Source organism: Crassostrea angulata, chromosome 9 (genome assembly GCF_025612915.1).
Source record: "Crassostrea angulata isolate pt1a10 chromosome 9, ASM2561291v2, whole genome shotgun sequence".
NCBI lineage: Eukaryota > Metazoa > Mollusca > Bivalvia > Ostreida > Ostreidae > Magallana > Magallana angulata.
This window is the reverse complement of record NC_069119.1, coordinates 20,000,675-20,020,486: the sequence shown is the minus strand read 5'-3', so window position 1 is coordinate 20,020,486 and position 19,812 is coordinate 20,000,675.

Sequence of the window (19,812 nt, the reverse complement as noted above, 5' to 3'; positions counted from 1 at the left end):
CACCCGCAGGAGGCACAGAACACCATCATGTCCCGTTATCGACAATTTTAATAGGTGATAATTAGTTTAATTGTCGTTTAAATCTAATCCAATTACTAAGATGGCTAACAGCACCTTCTCGCTCGAGGTCGCATATGGCGTCACACATCATGGCGGGTAGATCGAGAGAGAAAATATGCATATCGCGACATTTGAATTTCATCGCTTTCAAACTCATGAATTAGGCAGAATATTTTATGAAAACGTTAATAAACTTGATTTATAATGAGTATAGAATGATTTTATTTAAAAAATTCCGAAAATTGAAAAACATGCGATATGTCCTTTAAGATGTGTAGGAAAATATTGAAATTTAAACCAATTTTTTTTTACTTCATGATTAAGTCTGTTGATAAAATCATAGCTTGATTTGTAAGGTAGATCCGATTTGTAATTTGTTCAACATCCAGTCTCTATAACTTGTCTATATGATGGGTGATACAGTGTGTACATGAAAAAAAATTTGCTTGTTACATTTTGGAGACTTAACCCCTTAAATTATAGATATATCATCAGTGCAAGCAAGTAATTCAAAAGAAGAATACAAAACAAATAAACAAACAAGAAAAAAACAAGAAAAAACAACAAATAATTAACATAAAGTTTCTAATTTTTATCAATAACAAAAAGTGTGTGTATGTGTGTGTGTCATTTGATAACAAAATGTTTTTATGATAACATTTAAGCTGATGGAGGGTTGGCGCTGATAAAACAACAATTAAAAATACAATAACGCTACAAGCTGCACATGTCTATGAAATTACAAAACGCTGAATTGCGAGGAAATAAATAATTATGTTAATTTTAAACATGTTTTATAAAAACGCGAAACAAAATATGTGTGATAAAACGCTTGGAATAGAAATCGTTCAAACGAATTAAAATTATGAATCAATTTTTGATTTAATATGTACAATAGGTGATGACAAGATAAACAACCCTTACTGATTAAGTCTCTGTAACGTACAAAAGTAGTTTAGAAATGATACTCTTGTTAAATAATGAATGCAGGCTGATTTTTTTTGCACTCAAGTTTACTTTTTTGTAATTATAAAAAAATGAAAGTTTTTTTTTATTTGAGGAAAATTTTTGGGGTAAATTAATATCACACTAGCTACCTCCGAGAAAGGTCTTGGTTATTAGAAATGAAATAAACTGGGACATTGTCTCTTTGATCTTCTAAATCCACTTATTTCATAATCAAGAGACAAGTGTCATCTTTGGTATCAAGGGGATAATTTTGAGTGTACTTGAATCATTATATAATTTGGTACTCAACTACGTAGAATTATAAATGAATTTTTGACCCACTTTGTACCAGGTAATACACTTAATGATTTGTACAGATTTTTTTTTATTCATTATGAGAAAATTCCAGATGAACATTATATGCATTAATTATTCTAACAGCGTAATATATGTTCTATCAAAATGTAAGTGTTTAAAATTAGTTTTGATAATAGTTACTTTTTTTCCATAAAATTAACAAAATTTACAAACTTTGCACTTGTAGTTCTTTTTATAGCTTTGCCTCCGGAACCATACTACTTAGACGAGCTCACTTTTGATCTCAATCTCACCTTTCCACAATATATTTCTTGTGTAAAAGTATGTATTCGATCAAAAATTAGCCCCATTTAGTTTTATGGCCCTGGACCTGCCTTTTTGTAGTCTAAGACTCGGAGAAATTGATTCTCTTTGCTTGTATTTTAGTTTACGATAGTCAATGGGTTTTGTGAGGCTTGGTCGCCAACAAATTAACCGTCAGGTTTGCTTTATACTTTGACATATGATATTTAAGGACATAAAGTAACACTCGAAAAGAAAAAAAATCTATGAAATATTTTGGCTTTAAAATTTTAGCATTTTCCTATATTTTTGTACAGAACTCTTCTTCAGAAGGGGATTCATATACAATAAAAATGGCCACTACCATCCCTCCTCTTAATGACATCTTAAATTTTACGTGTTTTCTGTCCTTTCGTAATAATAATGAGTCTTACATCGGAGAGAGAGAAAAAAGGATGACAATCCGTTAAATTCATTATAGGAGTCGATTCTTGAAATTGCATAATTAACTGCTTAAATTAGATTGTTTCATGGTTGTGTTTTTTTATTTACTCGGCTATGTTAATTGTGTGTTTCTCACTTTAAATGTTTTTAACAAACCTTTTAATTAAATACTCTTTTGTAATTGATGTATGCGTAATTGGTTATTTATCACATGAAAATAGAAATATATTCATGATTATTAATTTAATATTCAATGCTTATTATAAATTATTAATAATAAATCTAGCCACTTACTGAAACTGACCGATATATTAATACTGTCATGTACTCTAGTGTTTGTTTCCTGGGGAGGGTGAGCAATTTCAGTTTATCCGGAAATTTCCCGACTTTGTCCTACTCTAGCTTTATATTGGGTACACAAACACATGTACATTTTAATATGAACATCCTTTTCTCTTCCTGGTGTGGACGTATTTTAACAAGAATATTTGTATCTTTAAATAATAGATTATTTGTGGTTAAAACTATATACGCGGTTCTCATACAATAAATACTTCGGATATCTTGGTTTTCATGCCTTTAAGTTATTTATCATACAAATTTTAAAATTGTCTCCTTCGATTAATCAAAGGAGCCAAGGTCTGTAAAAATTGTTCAGAGTGTTTATATAGAATGGACACATGGAATTAAAACGTGATAACCATCATTTGAAATGCATAGCTGGTTTTGTTCTGTTCTGGTATATATTGTTGTACAAATTAAGTGTACTAGTACTGTTCTTACAAAAAAAAAAAAGAACCGGGTCGTTAAAATGTGTAAAACTATTTTTTTCATATTATTAATGCTTCATCAGGTTTTCCTTGTTGATTCGTGTTAAAAAGTAATATTATTTTGCAGTTGATTTAAGAAGAAAAAAACAACAAATATCCAGTGTTTTGATTGGTCCATAATATATATCTTTGCTAACTATGTTAAAAGGAAACGCTTTCTGTTTTGTTCCGACGTCGTTAAGTGTATTGTTATGTATGTTGACAGGTTTTGCTCAGCTCCAATGTCGTTTAGTGTAATATAGTGTAAAGTATAGACCAATCCACGTTTTGCAAAAAATAATGGGTTTAGTTGTTTACCTTTGCGGGGTCAACCAAAATGGCAAAGGGGAAAAATTCAGCGTTCATCCATTTTAACGTTTGCTTTAATATTTCTAATTGCGCACACGGCATCGCTTAAGTATTAAGATATCCCTCGTGGATTAAAACAATGAATTGTGGTGAGAATTTAGTTTGGTCGTGGCTAATTTAAGTTGATAACCACTTGTTCAACCATTAAGATAGCTGGATGGCCATTTTTATACTATTTTGATCTACTCAGAAGAGGACAATCGTTTTTAGGGTTATTTACTGATGGTTATATGCGGTCATCTCTAGTTAATGAAATTAGGCCCTTAAGAAAATACATCTTTTGTTGAAATGGGTTTTAAAAAACCGGGCTCGAAAACATCAAGGGCCTCAATCCTGAAGGCTGAATTCTTCAGAGTCGGATTTTACAAATCTAGCTTGGAAACATCATTTTTTCACAGTGTTAGTGCTTACAAATGGTAGATGACCCGGCAAAATTTCTGTCCCAGGGTAGGGGCCCTCAATGTTTCAAACCCCGATGATTAAACTCTCATGTTAGTAAATAGTGTACCTTTTTTGGGCCCCGAATCTCCAAAAAAAACCCCCCCAAAAAACTAACTAGAGATCACTACATCACCATTTTCACAGAGGAAGTACATGTAGTTCAGCATAAAGATATGACACTGAAAGTTTCATTTTCAATTGTAGGGGCCCTCGATGTTTCCGATCCTGATGTTTTTGTTTTAATGAATATTGAATTTTCTTTGGGGCACCAAATGTCTTAAACTAATGATAACTACATTATATATTTTTTTGACAGTGGTAGCAGCTTACCACTAGTGTATATCCCCGTAAATTTCAGGCCCCAAATTGGAATAATAAATTTTGAATTGCGAACTTCGTTCTAGAATGCTGTATTCTTTTAAATTGCGAATAACGATTAAGAACTTCGTTTCATCGTTTCAAAAACAGATTGCCTAAGAAGATGAAGATAAAGATGAAGATAAAGAAAAATATTCAAATTTTAACCTAATAATAACATTTTTCTCTAAACGATAGTTTCCAGCTTAAAAACGTATTTTATAGACTTAAGGTATTTTATCGCTAAACTGTTGATCACCCTTCCTCCTTAATGTTTGTAATTTGTCAGTAGATCTACAATTAAACATTATAGATTAAAATATCTTAAATATTTAATACAGACAAATCTTGAGAATAAATCATTAAATACTTGTTTTACACATCAGACTTACTGCTATTAAGATATAAAAGGATTTTTAAAAGATATTGCATTACTTCTTGCTCAAATAACCTCGGAAAACCTCACTTCAAATCAGGAAACCTTGTAAATGTCGGGGAATATCCCTTGTCTTCCCGAATGAGACATAGAAAGGGCGGGAAGTATTGGATTATTACATGTACTGTTGTTTTGAGGTTCTAACTATACCTAACGATCGATTTCAGTAACTATACTCATTAACAACAATGTAACACCTACCAACAAGGAAGATTATTCAGCTACAGCCATATTTAATTCGAAACCTGTTTATATGGAGCTATTGCATAGTTTGAATGGTTTTATCAATTTGAATATTATCTATAATGTCATAATAAAACCTTTTAACACTTAGAACGATTTGCTGGTGACAATGTCAAGGGGACACGTTTTATTTGAGCAACGTATTAAATTTTCCATGTATTATATTTACCTTAAAACCCTTTTCATTTTTATTCATCAAATGTGTTTATTCACATTTCCAGATATACATTTGATCAAAGTTTGTTTTTCTTCTAATTGTTTTAATGAAACTGAAAAGAATCCTTGACCTTTTTACACACAAGAACATTAATAACTGTTATAACAAACTGTTTATTGTTGACACATAGACTTTTGTTTTCATGCTGCAGGTGATTGACAAGCTAGCAGACATCCATTAAAACACCTTTTTCCGTCTGCCAGGGTGATAAAGTCTTTTGTTGCGAAGCAGAGAGGGTCTGTGTTCTTACAGAACATCAGAGACTCCGGGGTCGGTGTTGGACACTCACATACTAGTCTACAGGCCACGGGGCACCGCTCACCATTTATGTACTCATAAATGAACTCCTGGCGACAATTCTCCGGGGGTCGGGCGCACGGGGGAGGAAGACATTCGCGGGGACGGTAGCGTCTGTAACCGTTACAGTGACCAAGCTCCACAACTATGTGTCAGAGAAAAATAAAACCCCATGTAGGTTTGATAGAAATATAGATGTATGTCACTACTTCTGATAGAGAGTGGACATTTTGTTAAATAAAATATAAAAATCTTATTCATGAAACTTAGGACACTTATTTCTATAGCTATAAGATAAAACGGGGATAAATATATTTACAATTTAAGATATTCATAGAAAAAAACCTCATACACATACCTTAACTGATAAAATTTATGATTTTATTTTAAAATTTTAAAATGAGGTTAAATCAGATGAATAAAAAAAAGACGTTTGCTCGACATGTACTTTCAGGTGGTACAGTGTATAGGACACCTCCATGCTGTGACGTATTGTTTATCGAAATAAACAATAAAATGGAGTGTAATTATATAAGCAGATTCTTTCCAAATATTGCGTAGTGCAGAGCGTTATAGTGTGTACTATACTAATCTGTAAGTCAAGAGTTCGTATCCCGCTGGGGATTTTACATTATTTTTAGTCAAATATTGAAAAAAAAAATTGTAGACCGATGAAATTAATCTAATTACATGTATAATGTACTTTAATCTACATTAATATCAACAGATGTCCCATACCATCTTAACTGAATTACAGAAAATATTAGCAGAATACAGAAATTTTATACATATGACACGTTTCATAAGCTTTTGTACACACTGGTACTTTTGATAAAGTCCAATATAGTTTACTAATTACAAATAAAAGGTACGTCTTTTGAATTTAATACATTCATATTCAGTGCTATGAGTTATGACTGTTTACATCCGTGAATTTCAATGAAACGGCCTATCATAATGCTTAAATTATTATTTTAAAAAATATGCATGTACATGATTTACACGCAAAAAATAAACTGAAAAATAAACATACCGGAGAAAATGGTCAAGCAAAGAAGAATTCCAGTGAAAGGGGTCATGTTGTTTTTCAACTTTCCTGTTGAAATGATTCAACTAGCTGTAATGCGATCTATTTATGTACAGGTATAATTCTCACAAGTTCTCTGAACTGGTTAAACTAATGTTTTCCCCTTTTATTTACATTCAGCTTGCGTCCATACATAAAGGACAATGTATTCTTATGACGCAAATTATGTTTAACAAGTAGTTGACCTGTATCACTCTACTGTCAACTAAACAGATGCACACGAATTTAAACACTGGTTTAAATTTACTGTGAAATCATTATAGAATGTTCATTGTCGAAATATTAAAAGACCACACTGGAATAAATAATTGCCTCGTGTTTTTGTTAAAATGTAAGTCTATTATTAGTTTGTTTTAAAGAAATAGAATTGTTATCGTTTCTATAAAGGCCTCATTATTATGGAGCATACGTTACCTAATACTGGATGCAATATATATGCATAAAGTGTCTTGACACCTATCGGTAATGCATCAGGTCCTAACACAGGAGCCTAATGTCCTAACAGGTGACCCAACTAGAAAGCCTAATGCCTTAACGGGGAAACCTAATGATATTTGATGTCTAACATTTATGAAATCTAATGTAAAAATTCAAATGAATTATACATTAAGATTAAATTAAAAGTTTATAACGTAATTCAGTCATCTTTACACCTGTCATACCGACAATTATGTGATAAGGATCGGTTGCAGGTATTTTAGCTCTTAGTATGCGTTGTTTTTGGAGCCGTGTGCTTTATATTCAGTATTTTTGTCTCGTGTGCAGATAGCTGCCACCTAAATAGTTAATTGAAAGACAATCAGATGAAATTTAATATTTTGAAAACACTTAACAAAAATTGATTGTGTATAGTAAAATTTAAAAGTTATATGTTACTTTTCTCTACAAAACTCAATATCCTACTATGTGTGGAAGATATTAAACTCAATAAATTTAAACGCAGTATTGCAGCAGTTAAATCTAATTTGTAAATAGTTAAATAAGTTTCTGGTTTATGAGGCATAAAGGTTGCAAGCGTTGAAGAATCCCTTTCTACAGATAGAGCTGAATTGTACCTATGTAAAAATAGGAAGATGGAAATTAATTTTTAAAAAGACAAGATTTATTGCAGATTTGCATCATGTGAGTAAAACCAATGAATGTCACAGACCATTAGACCATTCAAGATTGTTCGAAAAACAACCAGCTTATAAATCATAGAAAGGTTTGTCACAACACCAAATAAACTCATTAAAAATTACGTAACATTGATAAGTCGACGAATGTTGAAATATTTTAAAATCTTAATTTTTTCATGTTCAAATCCTGAACATTGCTGCTATTTCTTTGCGTAGAACCTCAATTTGAGAACAATATATTATTGGGTTGACAGCACAGTTCAAATTAGAAAAGCCGAGAAGCAATATTATGTCCAGGTGAGACGAAACGCCTTTTAAACCAAGCACAACGGCAGGTATAGTGGATATCAAAAACGTTGTGAGGATTAGGCTCACCGTCTTCATAGATTTAACCATTCGTTTCTTCATCCGGATTTCTCGTTGCCTGTTATCATCCATGTTTTCGAAGTTGCAGTCTGTCTTTCGATGTAACTTGTATATTTTCCATAATGTGACAAAATAGAAGAGAAACGTTAAAATGGCGATAAGGGCTTGGACCAAACTAAAAAATATCGCATACATGGTATTGCCCATCACTGAGTTGATATCACAACCTTGAACTACAGATGACAAAATGGATGAATTCAAAATTAAAATGATTATGCTTGTTACAAGGAAAAGAATGTACTTTCTTTTTCCATTCCAGAGAAGATGATCCAACTTGTTTTCAGTAACAACAAGGTAGCGATTAAAACAGATGAAAAATGTTTGGACTAATGACGTCATATAGTTCCAGGAAATAACACAATAATGTATAGCGCAAAGTATATAAAAGTCTTTATCACTGGAGTCATTATTAAGGTCTTCCGTTTCCAACGGAAGACCTTATAGTTTTCGTACGATTTCTTATTAAGGTCTTCCGTTTCCAACGGAAGACCTTATAGTTTTCGTACTGTTTCTTATTATTATTATTATTTTTTCCAAATTTTGTGCACGCGATTTCTCGAAAACTATTCGGCCGATTTTAAAGATTTTTTCACAGATGATGAGTCATGATCCGAATTTTATATGTTTTTGGAATTTTTGTTGTCTTCACTTCCGGTACCGATTTATCGGCCATTTTGTAGTTTTTTTACGACCTATTTTGTGCAGAGCTGATCTCAGAAACTATCAGAGATATGACTATAAAATTTTCAGGATAGGTAGTCCATAGTCTGAAGTTGTGCACTATTATTTTATTTTACTCCAGTGGCGCCATTTCTTGGAGCTCGCCTGGGCACGAAAATTGAGTACGAATTTTCATTCAAAATTTTCAAACGTTTTGATCTGTATCTTTTTATCAGTTGATATTTTGTTTAGATATATATAACAAAAGTGGTAGAGAAACAAAAGTCCTTTCCAACAAAATCAAGAAAAAGGGGCTGGCCCCTTTATTTAGGGGCCAAGGCACTCGTAAACTCTATTACAAATAACTTAAAAACGATTAAGATTTTGTAATGCATTATAGAAGCAAAGTTGTTGATCGTACCAATATCTATTTGAAAAATTCATTGCCACGCCTATATATTACGTAATTAGGGATTTTTAGGGGCCAAAGTACTTAAACTTTGACGAAAAATAACTAGAGAAGTAAACATATTTTGTTAGACATCATAGAAGAGAAAATGTTTGAATAAATGATTTAAATTGATTCCACTTATCAAAACACGAATTTCTGTCCCCATTAAGGATCTAGAGGGCTGGCCCCTGAAATATTCAATCATTTGTATCTCAAAAATGATCAACAATTTTACATGGGTGCAAGGACAAAAAATGTTTGTATTCTTAAGACCTTTTCAAAGAAATCAAAAAAAGGGGCTGGCCCCTTTTTTTAGGGGCTAAGGCATTCGTAAACTCTATTACAAATAACTTTAAAACGTTCAAGATTTTGTAATGCATTATAGAAGCAAAGTTGTTGGTCGTACCAATATCTATTTGAAAAAATCATTGCCACGCCCATCTATTACGTAATTGGGGATTTTTAGGGGCCAAAGTACTTAAACATTGACGAAAAATAACTAGAGAAGTATACATATTTTGTAATACATCATAGAAGAGAAAATGTTTAAATAAATGATTTAAATTGATTCCACTTATGAAAACACGAATTTTTGTCCCCATTAAGGATCTAGAGGGCTGGCCCCTAAAATATTCAATCATTTCTATCTCAAAAGTGATCAACAATTTTAGATGGATGTAAGAACAAAAAATGTTAGTATTCATGAGACTTTTCGTATAAAATCAAGAAAAAGGGGCTGGTCCCTTAAATTAGGGGCCAATAGACTCCTAAACTCTATTACTCATACCTTAAAAATGATCAAGATTTTGTAATGCATTATAGAAGCAAAGTTGTTGATAGCAGCAATATCTGTTTGTAAAACTCATTTCCAAACCCATTAATGACGTAATTAGAGATTTTAGGGGACTAAAATCTTAAATCTTTAATGTGCTTTACGTTAAAAAGCAAAACTCTTTGTTAAGCATTTTAAAGGATATTAACAATCGTATACATTAGCTAAAAGGAGGTGGTTGAGGGAGAATTCTGAAATTTCATTGATATTTTAATCGAATCGTTTAAAAAATTGAACGGAAGACCTACTCGTTACTCGTAACGAGATCGTATCTAGTTATTATTATTATTTTTTTCCACGAATTTTGTGCACGAGATTTCTCGAAAACTATTCGACCGATTTCAACCATTTTTTCACAGAGGATGAGACTTGATATAAACTTTATACATTTTTGAGATTTTTCCTGTCGTCACTTCCGGTACCGATTTATCGACCATTTTGCACATTTTTACGACCTATTTTGTGCAGAGTTGATCTCAGAAACTATCAGAGATATGACTATGAAATTTTCAGGATAAGTAGTCTACAGTTTGAAGTTGTGCACTATTGTGTTGTTTTGCGCTAGTGGCGCCATTTCTATGAGCTCGCCTAGGCTCGAAAATTGGGTACGAATTTCGAATCAAATTTTTCATACGTTTTGATCTGTATCTTTTTATGAGTTGATATTTTGTTAAAACATATATAACAAAAGTGGTAGATAATCAAAAGTCCTTTTCAACAAAATCAAGAAATAGGGGCTGGCCCCTTAAATGAGGGGCCAGGACACTCATAAACTCTATTACAAATAACCTAAAAACGATAAAGATTTTGTAATGCATTACAGAAGCAAAGTTGTTGACCGTAACAGTATCTATCAGGCAAGATCGTGGCCACGCCCATTTATTACGTAATTAGGGATTTTTAGGGGCCAAAGTACTAAAACTTTGACGCAATTTATCTAGAAAAATACACATATTTTGTTAAGCATTGTTGAAGAGAAAATGCTTGCATTGATGATTTTAATCGATTCCATTAATCAAAACACAAATGTCTGTCCCCATCAAGGATCTAGAGGGCTGGCCCCTAAAATATTCAATCACTTGTATCTAAAAAATGAACAACAATTCTAGATTAGTGTAAGAACAAAAAATGTTAGTATTCGTGAGACCTTTCAAATGAACTCAAGAAAATAGGACTGGCCCCTTCAATTAGGGGCCAAGATACTCGTAAAGTCTATTACACATATCTTAAAAACCATCAAGATTTTTTAATGCATTATAGAAACAAATTTGTTTGTCGTAACAATATCACTTTATAAAACTAATTTCTAAACCAATTAATAACGTAATTAGGGATTTTAGGGACTAAAATCTTGAACCTTAAATGTGCTGTATGTGAAAAAGTAAACGTCTTTGTTAAGCATTTCAAGGGATATTGACAATCGTATGCATTATCTGAAAGGGAATGGTTGAGGGGAAATTTGAAATTTCATTTATATTTTAATCGTATCGTTTAAAAATTGAACGGAAGACCTACTCGTTACTCGTAACGAGATCGTATCTAGTTTACATGTACAATCACAGTACCATATATGATGACGTTGAGTCCAAACACGAAGTCGCAGACCGATAACGAAAGAACCAAATTGTAGTGTGTGTTTTCCCGTAGACTTTTATTTCGAATTGCCGCCAAGACAATTACAAAGTTCTCAACGGTTATTGCAATTCCAATGACAGTAAAAACAATATGTTCTAATAATTTCAACATCGTATTTTCGCTACTTCAACAGTCGATTGTTGTTTTGTTTACATTTATCAATGTTCTTATCTGTGTTGTTATTAAAATTTACCACAAAAGGTACAGAGAGAACTGCATTGTATAATTCTAATCAGAAATCATAAATGCTCACAGCGGCTACATACGGGTGTTTTATTCCTCAACAGAACTTTAAGTTCTCAACAAACTATGAAACTTTTGAAATGATTTCGTCTCATTAAACTTGAAAGTGAAAAACGAAATTACTTCCCTCCAAACCTATGATATCACCAGTCCGGGAAGATTAACATCCACCGACTTAAACGATTCCAGTCCATTGTCAAAATAAAACACTAAAGTATTCCATGGACTTTGTCTGCAAAACTGTAATTTAATGCACAAAATATGAACACAGGTTTTTTTGCTCTATGCTTTTAGCAAACTATTTTCAATTTCAAAAATATAACTGAATTCTCTACCATAAGAAAAAAGTTTTCATCGATAATTTTATTTTGATTGAATGTTATCATCTTTTATTTCAAGAATCTGAACAAGCTCATAACCATGGCAAATAATGCTAAATACTTTTGGTTGTTTTCAAGTTACTTAAAACATCGATAAACTTTAATCAGGTTAAAATTATAAAAGCTAAATCACAAAAGGATGATTCTGAAAAGGAAATAAAAATTCCAAAATTCCGGGATTTTCTTCCAATCTTCGCATTAACATTAATTGTTTATATGTGAACATTTCTTCAAATACTGAAATATCCTAATTGTGAAAGTCAGCGGAAGTATGAAGATATATCCGATTAAAGTTACACGTTCTTGTAAAAAGCTTTGCCGACTATACACTTGCATCAATTTAATCGGGATGAAGAATTCTGCGGGTGTTGTATGATGTATTATACACTTTTACAGAAGGAAAACACCAATTTAATTTACCTATACATAATTTTCATGCACCTGTAATTTCAATCTTTTGCAACAACGTGCTTTTGATATAATAATTCTGTGAAAATTTTTAAAAAACATTCGGGATTTTCTCTAGCTTGCGTTTTAAAGAAGTAATTCAAACGGAACGAAATAGTAACACTCATGAAAACGTGTCTCCCATCCCCTAAAAAGGTCCGTAAAGAAATGTTAGGACATCTGAAATATAAAAAATATATTTCAAATGTAATTAGTTGTATTCTAAAAATTTGGATCCAAATTGGACTTGATAAGGACAGATCTGTTTGATTGTTTAGGTATTTTCTCAGACGCTGGTACGTGAAGAAAACTATATGTATACAACGTAACTAATACTTTCAACATAAGAGAAAAGGAACGGAAAAAGAATAGAATAGTTTTCTCATGCATGGGATTTCACAAAGGTTTTACGATTTTGTTTTAATGATATATTCATATTTAACAAGTCTTTAATGTAGTACAACACAGATAAGCTTAAATTTTCCTATTGTTTAAATTTTCTGAAATTTTGATATTTAGTTATTTGGAATAAAATCTATTACCATGTAAATTGGCGTTCAAAAATGACGGGACAATATTTGCTCACATTGTCTTAAACCTACCAATTGAATCTCTTTTCAGTGGAGAGTAAAATGAAATACTCATCGTTAGAATTTGCTATGCAAATAACCTACTCTTTAAGGTGAAATAACACACCTGGAAAAAGTCACTCAACTTAGCAGTAATTTATTTGACTATAAAAGATATAATAATAAATAAACTGTACATATGTCAAATAAGCAAATTTTGCAGTTTGGGGAAAAAAAGTATAAAAATGTCAATTCAACCAAAAAAAAAGCCAATACAGGATACGTACTCGGTATGCACGGATCATACTTTCCTACTCGATGAAGTAAGTTACGCGTTGCCGTGGATAAAGTCATTTTAATAAAGCGAAAGGTCGTTTCTATCAGAGGTAGTCCTTTCAGTGATGATGTGTTATTAAAACTTTAAAAGATATTACAAATGCTTGCACTGCTATATATAAAGGAGACCTTTTTGTTAATTACAGTAACTTAAATTATAAATTCTAACTGGTAACTTATGGTAATATGTTAAGTAATGTGAGGTAAAATTAGCACTTGTGAATCATCTCTAAGACAAAAATTTGCAACACTTAACGGTCTCTTAAAAACAAATTTAACTGTTAAAATTTAAAGTTTTAGTAGAATGATTGTCATGATCAAGTCATGAAAATATATATATTAACATAATGAAAATTTGACAGCGGGTTTTAGATTAATTGAGGTTTAAGTATTTTTGACGGAAGTGAAAATTGATAAAAATCCAAAATGACGTGATCATATTTGACCGTTATCCTTTTGATATGACCTTGAAATTTTATGGCCCTAAAGTTTGCACACTAATGATGGTTGTGTTAAAATTCAAATTCTTTAACATGAACAAAATACAAGTTACACATTTCTAGATAATAGATGACCTAACTGTATAAAAATTGAATGAACACCATTCGAATGTAAGTTTTAAAATTATCAAAATACGCTGTACCTCAATTTTATTCTGCCTTGAGTAATTTATGAGCTTCAATTATGTTATTTCTTAAGATAATTGATTAAATTAACTTTTACATACTATAAATATATAGAGTATTTGAGGAAATATTTCAAATAATTAATTTCATTGGTGTTTGGAACTACAAGTACCTTAAGTAATAAACAAATCTTTTTCCAGATAAATTGATTATTATTAAATCTATAAGCGATTTTTTTAATGAGATAAATAATAAATTACGAATTTCTGAATGCTTGAATGAAAAGAGGCATTACTTATTTTTTTTAATAAGTAAAAATCTTAATCTGAAGGTGTTTTCTTTTTTGCAGCAATAAGATATCGCTTTACCTCAGTGACGATATATAAAAAAAATACTAATATTTTAAATCATTTTTTAAATATTTCATCTTAATATTCAATTGTCGATAGTGTGCATATAAATTTCCGAATGTTTACGACAAGTTTTTTTTTTAAAAAGTTGGCTTACCTACAACAAAAAATGCAGATACTCTCAGTTTTCCGTGTTTTATTCAAACCAAAACACTAAAGGGTTTAAAAACATTAATAAAATAATATAAACTAAATAAAGAAATTTGTCAGCAAAAAAGTAAGTTGATAAACTTTTATGTGTGATAATGAAAACAATTGTGAAGTTTTTACTGAAAGAAACCATTCAATATCTTAATAAAAATATTTTAAACTGTTTGAAAATTGATATCAAAACAGGACTACGACTAACTTCACTTCACCGTTAATGTGTTTCTTTCTTCAACTAGGGTCAGAAACAATGTAATACAAAGTAAATAAATATAATCGACTGTTAAAGTATATAAACATTGATGGAAAATTTACTGTGTAAATCACAATACAGAATAATATTCAATGTAACTTATATAAAGAGTTTTGCTAAGTGTTTTCTTCATCATGAATATTCAATGCCCTTTTTCTTCTTCATGGCCTTTTTTATCTTACTTTGAGCTGAGCGATTTGTTCATTAAAGGTTTAACACAATGATTAAATCAGATAAGGTACGGTTGTTCATTTTACTTAGTTATCTTTTCATCTTTTCCTGATTTTCATATCATTTCTTAAGGGAGTATATTAATGCTGTATCGTTTGATTGATCATTTACATTTTCCAGTCATTCTTTAATACATGGTTTCATTTTATGTGTACCGTAATATTTTACTTTCTCAAGGTGGCGGTCCTGTCCATCTATTTGAAATAACAAAATGGCCAGTTCTTTCTCAGTATTTGATACTCCATGCATGTTATCTTTCATTTAAAATTCCTCCATTTTATTTACTTTGATGTTTTCTTCTTTACGAATCTTGTTTTTTTATGCCTCGTTTTCAATAGTTAGTCTTGATCCTCCTTAGTGATTTGGTTAAATACACAAGAATATTGTTAGCGGTAGTGCTATGTTTTATAGAAAGCAAAATTGTGCTTATTTTTAGCTGTTGTTTTGTTTTTGTTTTCTGCTTTGCTTTTTCTTTTATATTTCGAACACTAACACAGTTTTAAAACATTTATTATCAAATACAAGAAAATTTTTCGTTTGGAAGATAATTTCTATATTTTGGGTAAGGCAGGCGATAAACTTTCATCATAATTTTATGTTACATGCGTCCACTATGCATCACAACTTAACAAAACAACGTTAATCATTTGTCGTTCTTTCCCCCCAAAAGATTCATGTGTGAATTCTAAACATTGCTTTTATTTCCTTGTTGAGATCCTCAATCTGTGTACAATATATAATTGGGTTGACAGCTGAGTTCGAGGCAGAAAAGCAAACTAGCATAACCATATCAAACCGAGACGTCACTCCTTGGATTCCGAGTACAACTGCAGGTATGATTGAAATCACGAACGTTATAAGAATGAGACTCACAACTTTCATTGACTTTATCATTCGTTTTCTCGTGCGAATATTTCGATCTGGGTTATCATCGATGCATGTCTTGTTGTGTAATCTATATATCTTCCATAAAGTGAGAAAATACAAAACGAATGTTGGACTGACAACCAGAGTTTGGATTGAATTTAACACGACTGCATACGCAGTATTGCTGAATAAAGAGTTCATAGCACATCCTTGCATTAGAAAAGTCAAGGTAGACGCATTTAAAACGATGGTCACCATCCACGTGACACAGAACATAATGTACTTTCTGTTCCCGTCCCAGAGGATATGATTCAGCTTACTTTCGGTGATCACTAGGTAACGATTCAAACTGATGAACAAAGTCTGCACCAATGACATATGATAGGTTGCACAACTCAAAATGTTTATAATAGTGCACAATAAATGAATGCATTCATCATTTGTGTTCGTATTTGGCATAATCACATTTCCAAACATTAGGACGTTCAGTCCAAGCACAAAGTCACAGACGGACAACGATATAACTAAATTGTAATGTGTGTTGTCTCGGAGACTTTTATTTCGTATTGCTGCAATAACAACAATAAGGTTCTCTACAGTAACCACAATTCCAATGATGGTCAGAATTATACGCTCTATTCCCAGCATTTCCCTGAGTTCACAACTCTAAATATCAGCGACTGTCGTTTTCAGAACTAAAGGGTTTTTGTATATTAAGTTTACGTTGATAAATTATAAAGCTGGAACATTTTACATGTATCTTTAAAAAAGGGGGATGGAGAACTGTAAGTACGTTATGAATTGCAGTTTACTCTGTTAAGCAACGCCAGCAAATTTTGCAAACTGTTTGAAAAAGAACAAATATTCAGTTATCATTTAAATTAAAAATCAAACAGAAAAACAAAATACTCGTATTAAACGATTCGTTAAAAGATTTTATAAAAGATGAATTCGAACTCACTTTTTGCTGCATAAATGTATCACGCATCAAGGGTATTATGAGAAATTCTCACTGTTCTGTTTATAAATATATATGGAATTTTTTTTATAGATCATAATATTCAATTTCCTATGTGTCCACAAGATGTAAGATTGTAAGGCATTTCTAATTATTTTAGCGTATTAATCTTCAAACGTAGAATCAAGACAGCAAACACAAAGTTTGAGTTTTGAAAAGATAGTCATCTCTTTAATCTTTAGGTTAAATTACTTTTTAAGAACTCTTATGTGAATCTGCATCGATTTCATATCCGCTAACGAGATCTTAGATTGTAGGGAATTTCTTATTTGTTATATATTAATCTACATACGGAAAGTCAAGACATCAAACACAAAAGCTTGACTTTTGAATAGATAGTAATCTCTTTAATCTATGGAATTAATCGATTTCTAAAACCCCATCAGTGAATGAACATCATTTTTTTTAAAATAAAATTTTACCCGATGAGAGAAATACTGTTGTATTGTTATTAAGTTATTTGAAATCAGAATAAATGTTCTTTTTGATTCTCCAATATTTCAAACGTTCAAATACTTGCTGATCACTTCTGAAGAAAAGAAATAGTTAAATTCCTTTTATCTTTGAATTCGTGCAAATTTCTAAATTTAATGGAATCTATCATAATTTTAATCATCTGAAAAACCGATTCATAACATCTGAAAAGTATATCGTTTAACAGTAACTAAAATGAAAAGACAATATAGAATCTTGTATTATGATATGGATGAAATTTATAGAAACTATATTAAAACAAGCAGATGAACTATTAATTGATTATTGTCATTTTCTGAAAATGCATTTATAAGGCAGAAGAGTTTAAAAAGTTTAAAATTTGCACAATTACTTTGAATTATATGTATTCTGATTATAGCTTATTTTCGGGAAATTTGTTTCACAGATATTGAATATACGTCAAGAAAACATGTGACATAAAATCTGATTTTATTTAAAAATTACTATTTCTAAGATAATGAATAATTTTTGTTACTTATGCATATTTTGTAAAAATAGTCACAACATTTAATGTCAGGTGTCTCTCAAGAAACCTGCATGTCAGGAAAGTTATTACCTTTAGTTTATGTTTGTACAAATTTCTTAAGACGAAGGGCGGTCTTTAAGTGGGGTATATACCTCTATAAATAGAGAAGCTGTTTCGCCCTATGTGCGAAGCAAGGAGAATCGGAGGATGGAGCAAGGGAGTCCGGGCTACCCCTATAAAATCTAAACTTCATAGATACCAAAGCCACATGTAGGACTTATATTGTAGCCTAGTCTTTACCCCCCCCCCTCCCCGAAAACATGATCATCACTCGGAACCCTACCCCCTCTACCCCAAAATATTTTTGGATCAGCGCAAACATCCTCCTTGGCGCTTGCCTACAAGTCGACATGTTCAGTACGATTAAGGTCTGGAACACAGAGGTATTTATGTAGCAATAAGCGCAACAATAAAATCTGAGGACTGATATGGAGGCACAAATTACAGTGAATAATGCGTAGAAATGAATGATTTTATGTCAGTGCTAAAATTATGTAAAAATTCGAAAAACTAAGCATGAAATTGAAATTTCAACCATCCTTTCACTTATTATACTGCAAAGCATGTAATTAATATTAGTAACGAGAGTTTTAGCATTGTAAGTGTTTATTGTTTTAGGGTGAACGATTTTTAACTCAAATAACACAATTTTGAAGTATTACTTAATTGTAACAGGTATACAAATAATCAAATTCGTTGGTAGATGTGAGTATGAGTGTAATTAGCATTGCTGTAAAAATAATAAACCCCGTTTACTTTTATCATTTTCTATTTTTTTTTACGACAATGCTTATTATCATATAATCTCGATTCTTTGAGACTTGATTTATTGCATGCTAGTATTTTGTACGGTAAACAATGCAGTAGATTGTTCAATATTGTTCAAACTTAAAATTAAATCTTGAAATGGATTTATTTCAAAGTAAATAAATAATAACATATACACATAATGAAATATTAAAAACCAGCATGAAATTAAGGAAAAAGATGTCCAAGTCATTTTAACGTCAAAATACATGTATCTAAACACATTTCGAGGTATAGATTCATAATTTCATGTTCCAATTCGTAACATTGTTTTTATAACTTTCTGTAGAATCTTAATTTGAGAACAATATATTATTGGGTTGACGGCACTGTTCAGAGTAGAAAAGCCGAGAAGCAATATTATGTCAAGGTGAGACGATACGCCTTTTAAACCAAGCACAACGGCAGGTATAGTGGATATCAAAAACGTTGTGAGGATTAGGCTCACCGTCTTCATAGATTTTACCATTCGTTTCTTCAACCGGATTTTTCGTCGCCTGTTATCATCCATGTTTTCCAAGTTACAGTCTGTCTTTTGATGTAACTTGTATATTTTCCATAATGTGAGAAAGTAGAAAAGAAACGTCAGAATGGTGGTAAGTGCTTGAATTGAACCAAACATGACTGAATACATGGTGTTGCCCATCATAGAATTAATATCACAACCCTGCAGTACAAATGCCAAGATAGATGAATTCAAAATTAAAATGATGATGCTTGTTACAAGGAAAACAATGTACTTTCTTTTTCCATTCCAGAGAAGATGATCCAGCTTGTTTTCCGTAACAACAAGGTAGCGATTAAAACAGATGAAAAATGTTTGGACTAATGACGTCATGTAGTTCCAAGAAATAACACAATAATGTATAGCGCAAAGTATATGAAAGTCTTTATTATTGGGGTCATTATTTACAAGTACAATCACAGTACCATATATGATGACGTTGAGTCCAAACACGAAGTCACATACTGATAACGAAAGAACCAAATTGTAGTGTGTGTTTTCCCGTAGACTTTTATTTTGAAT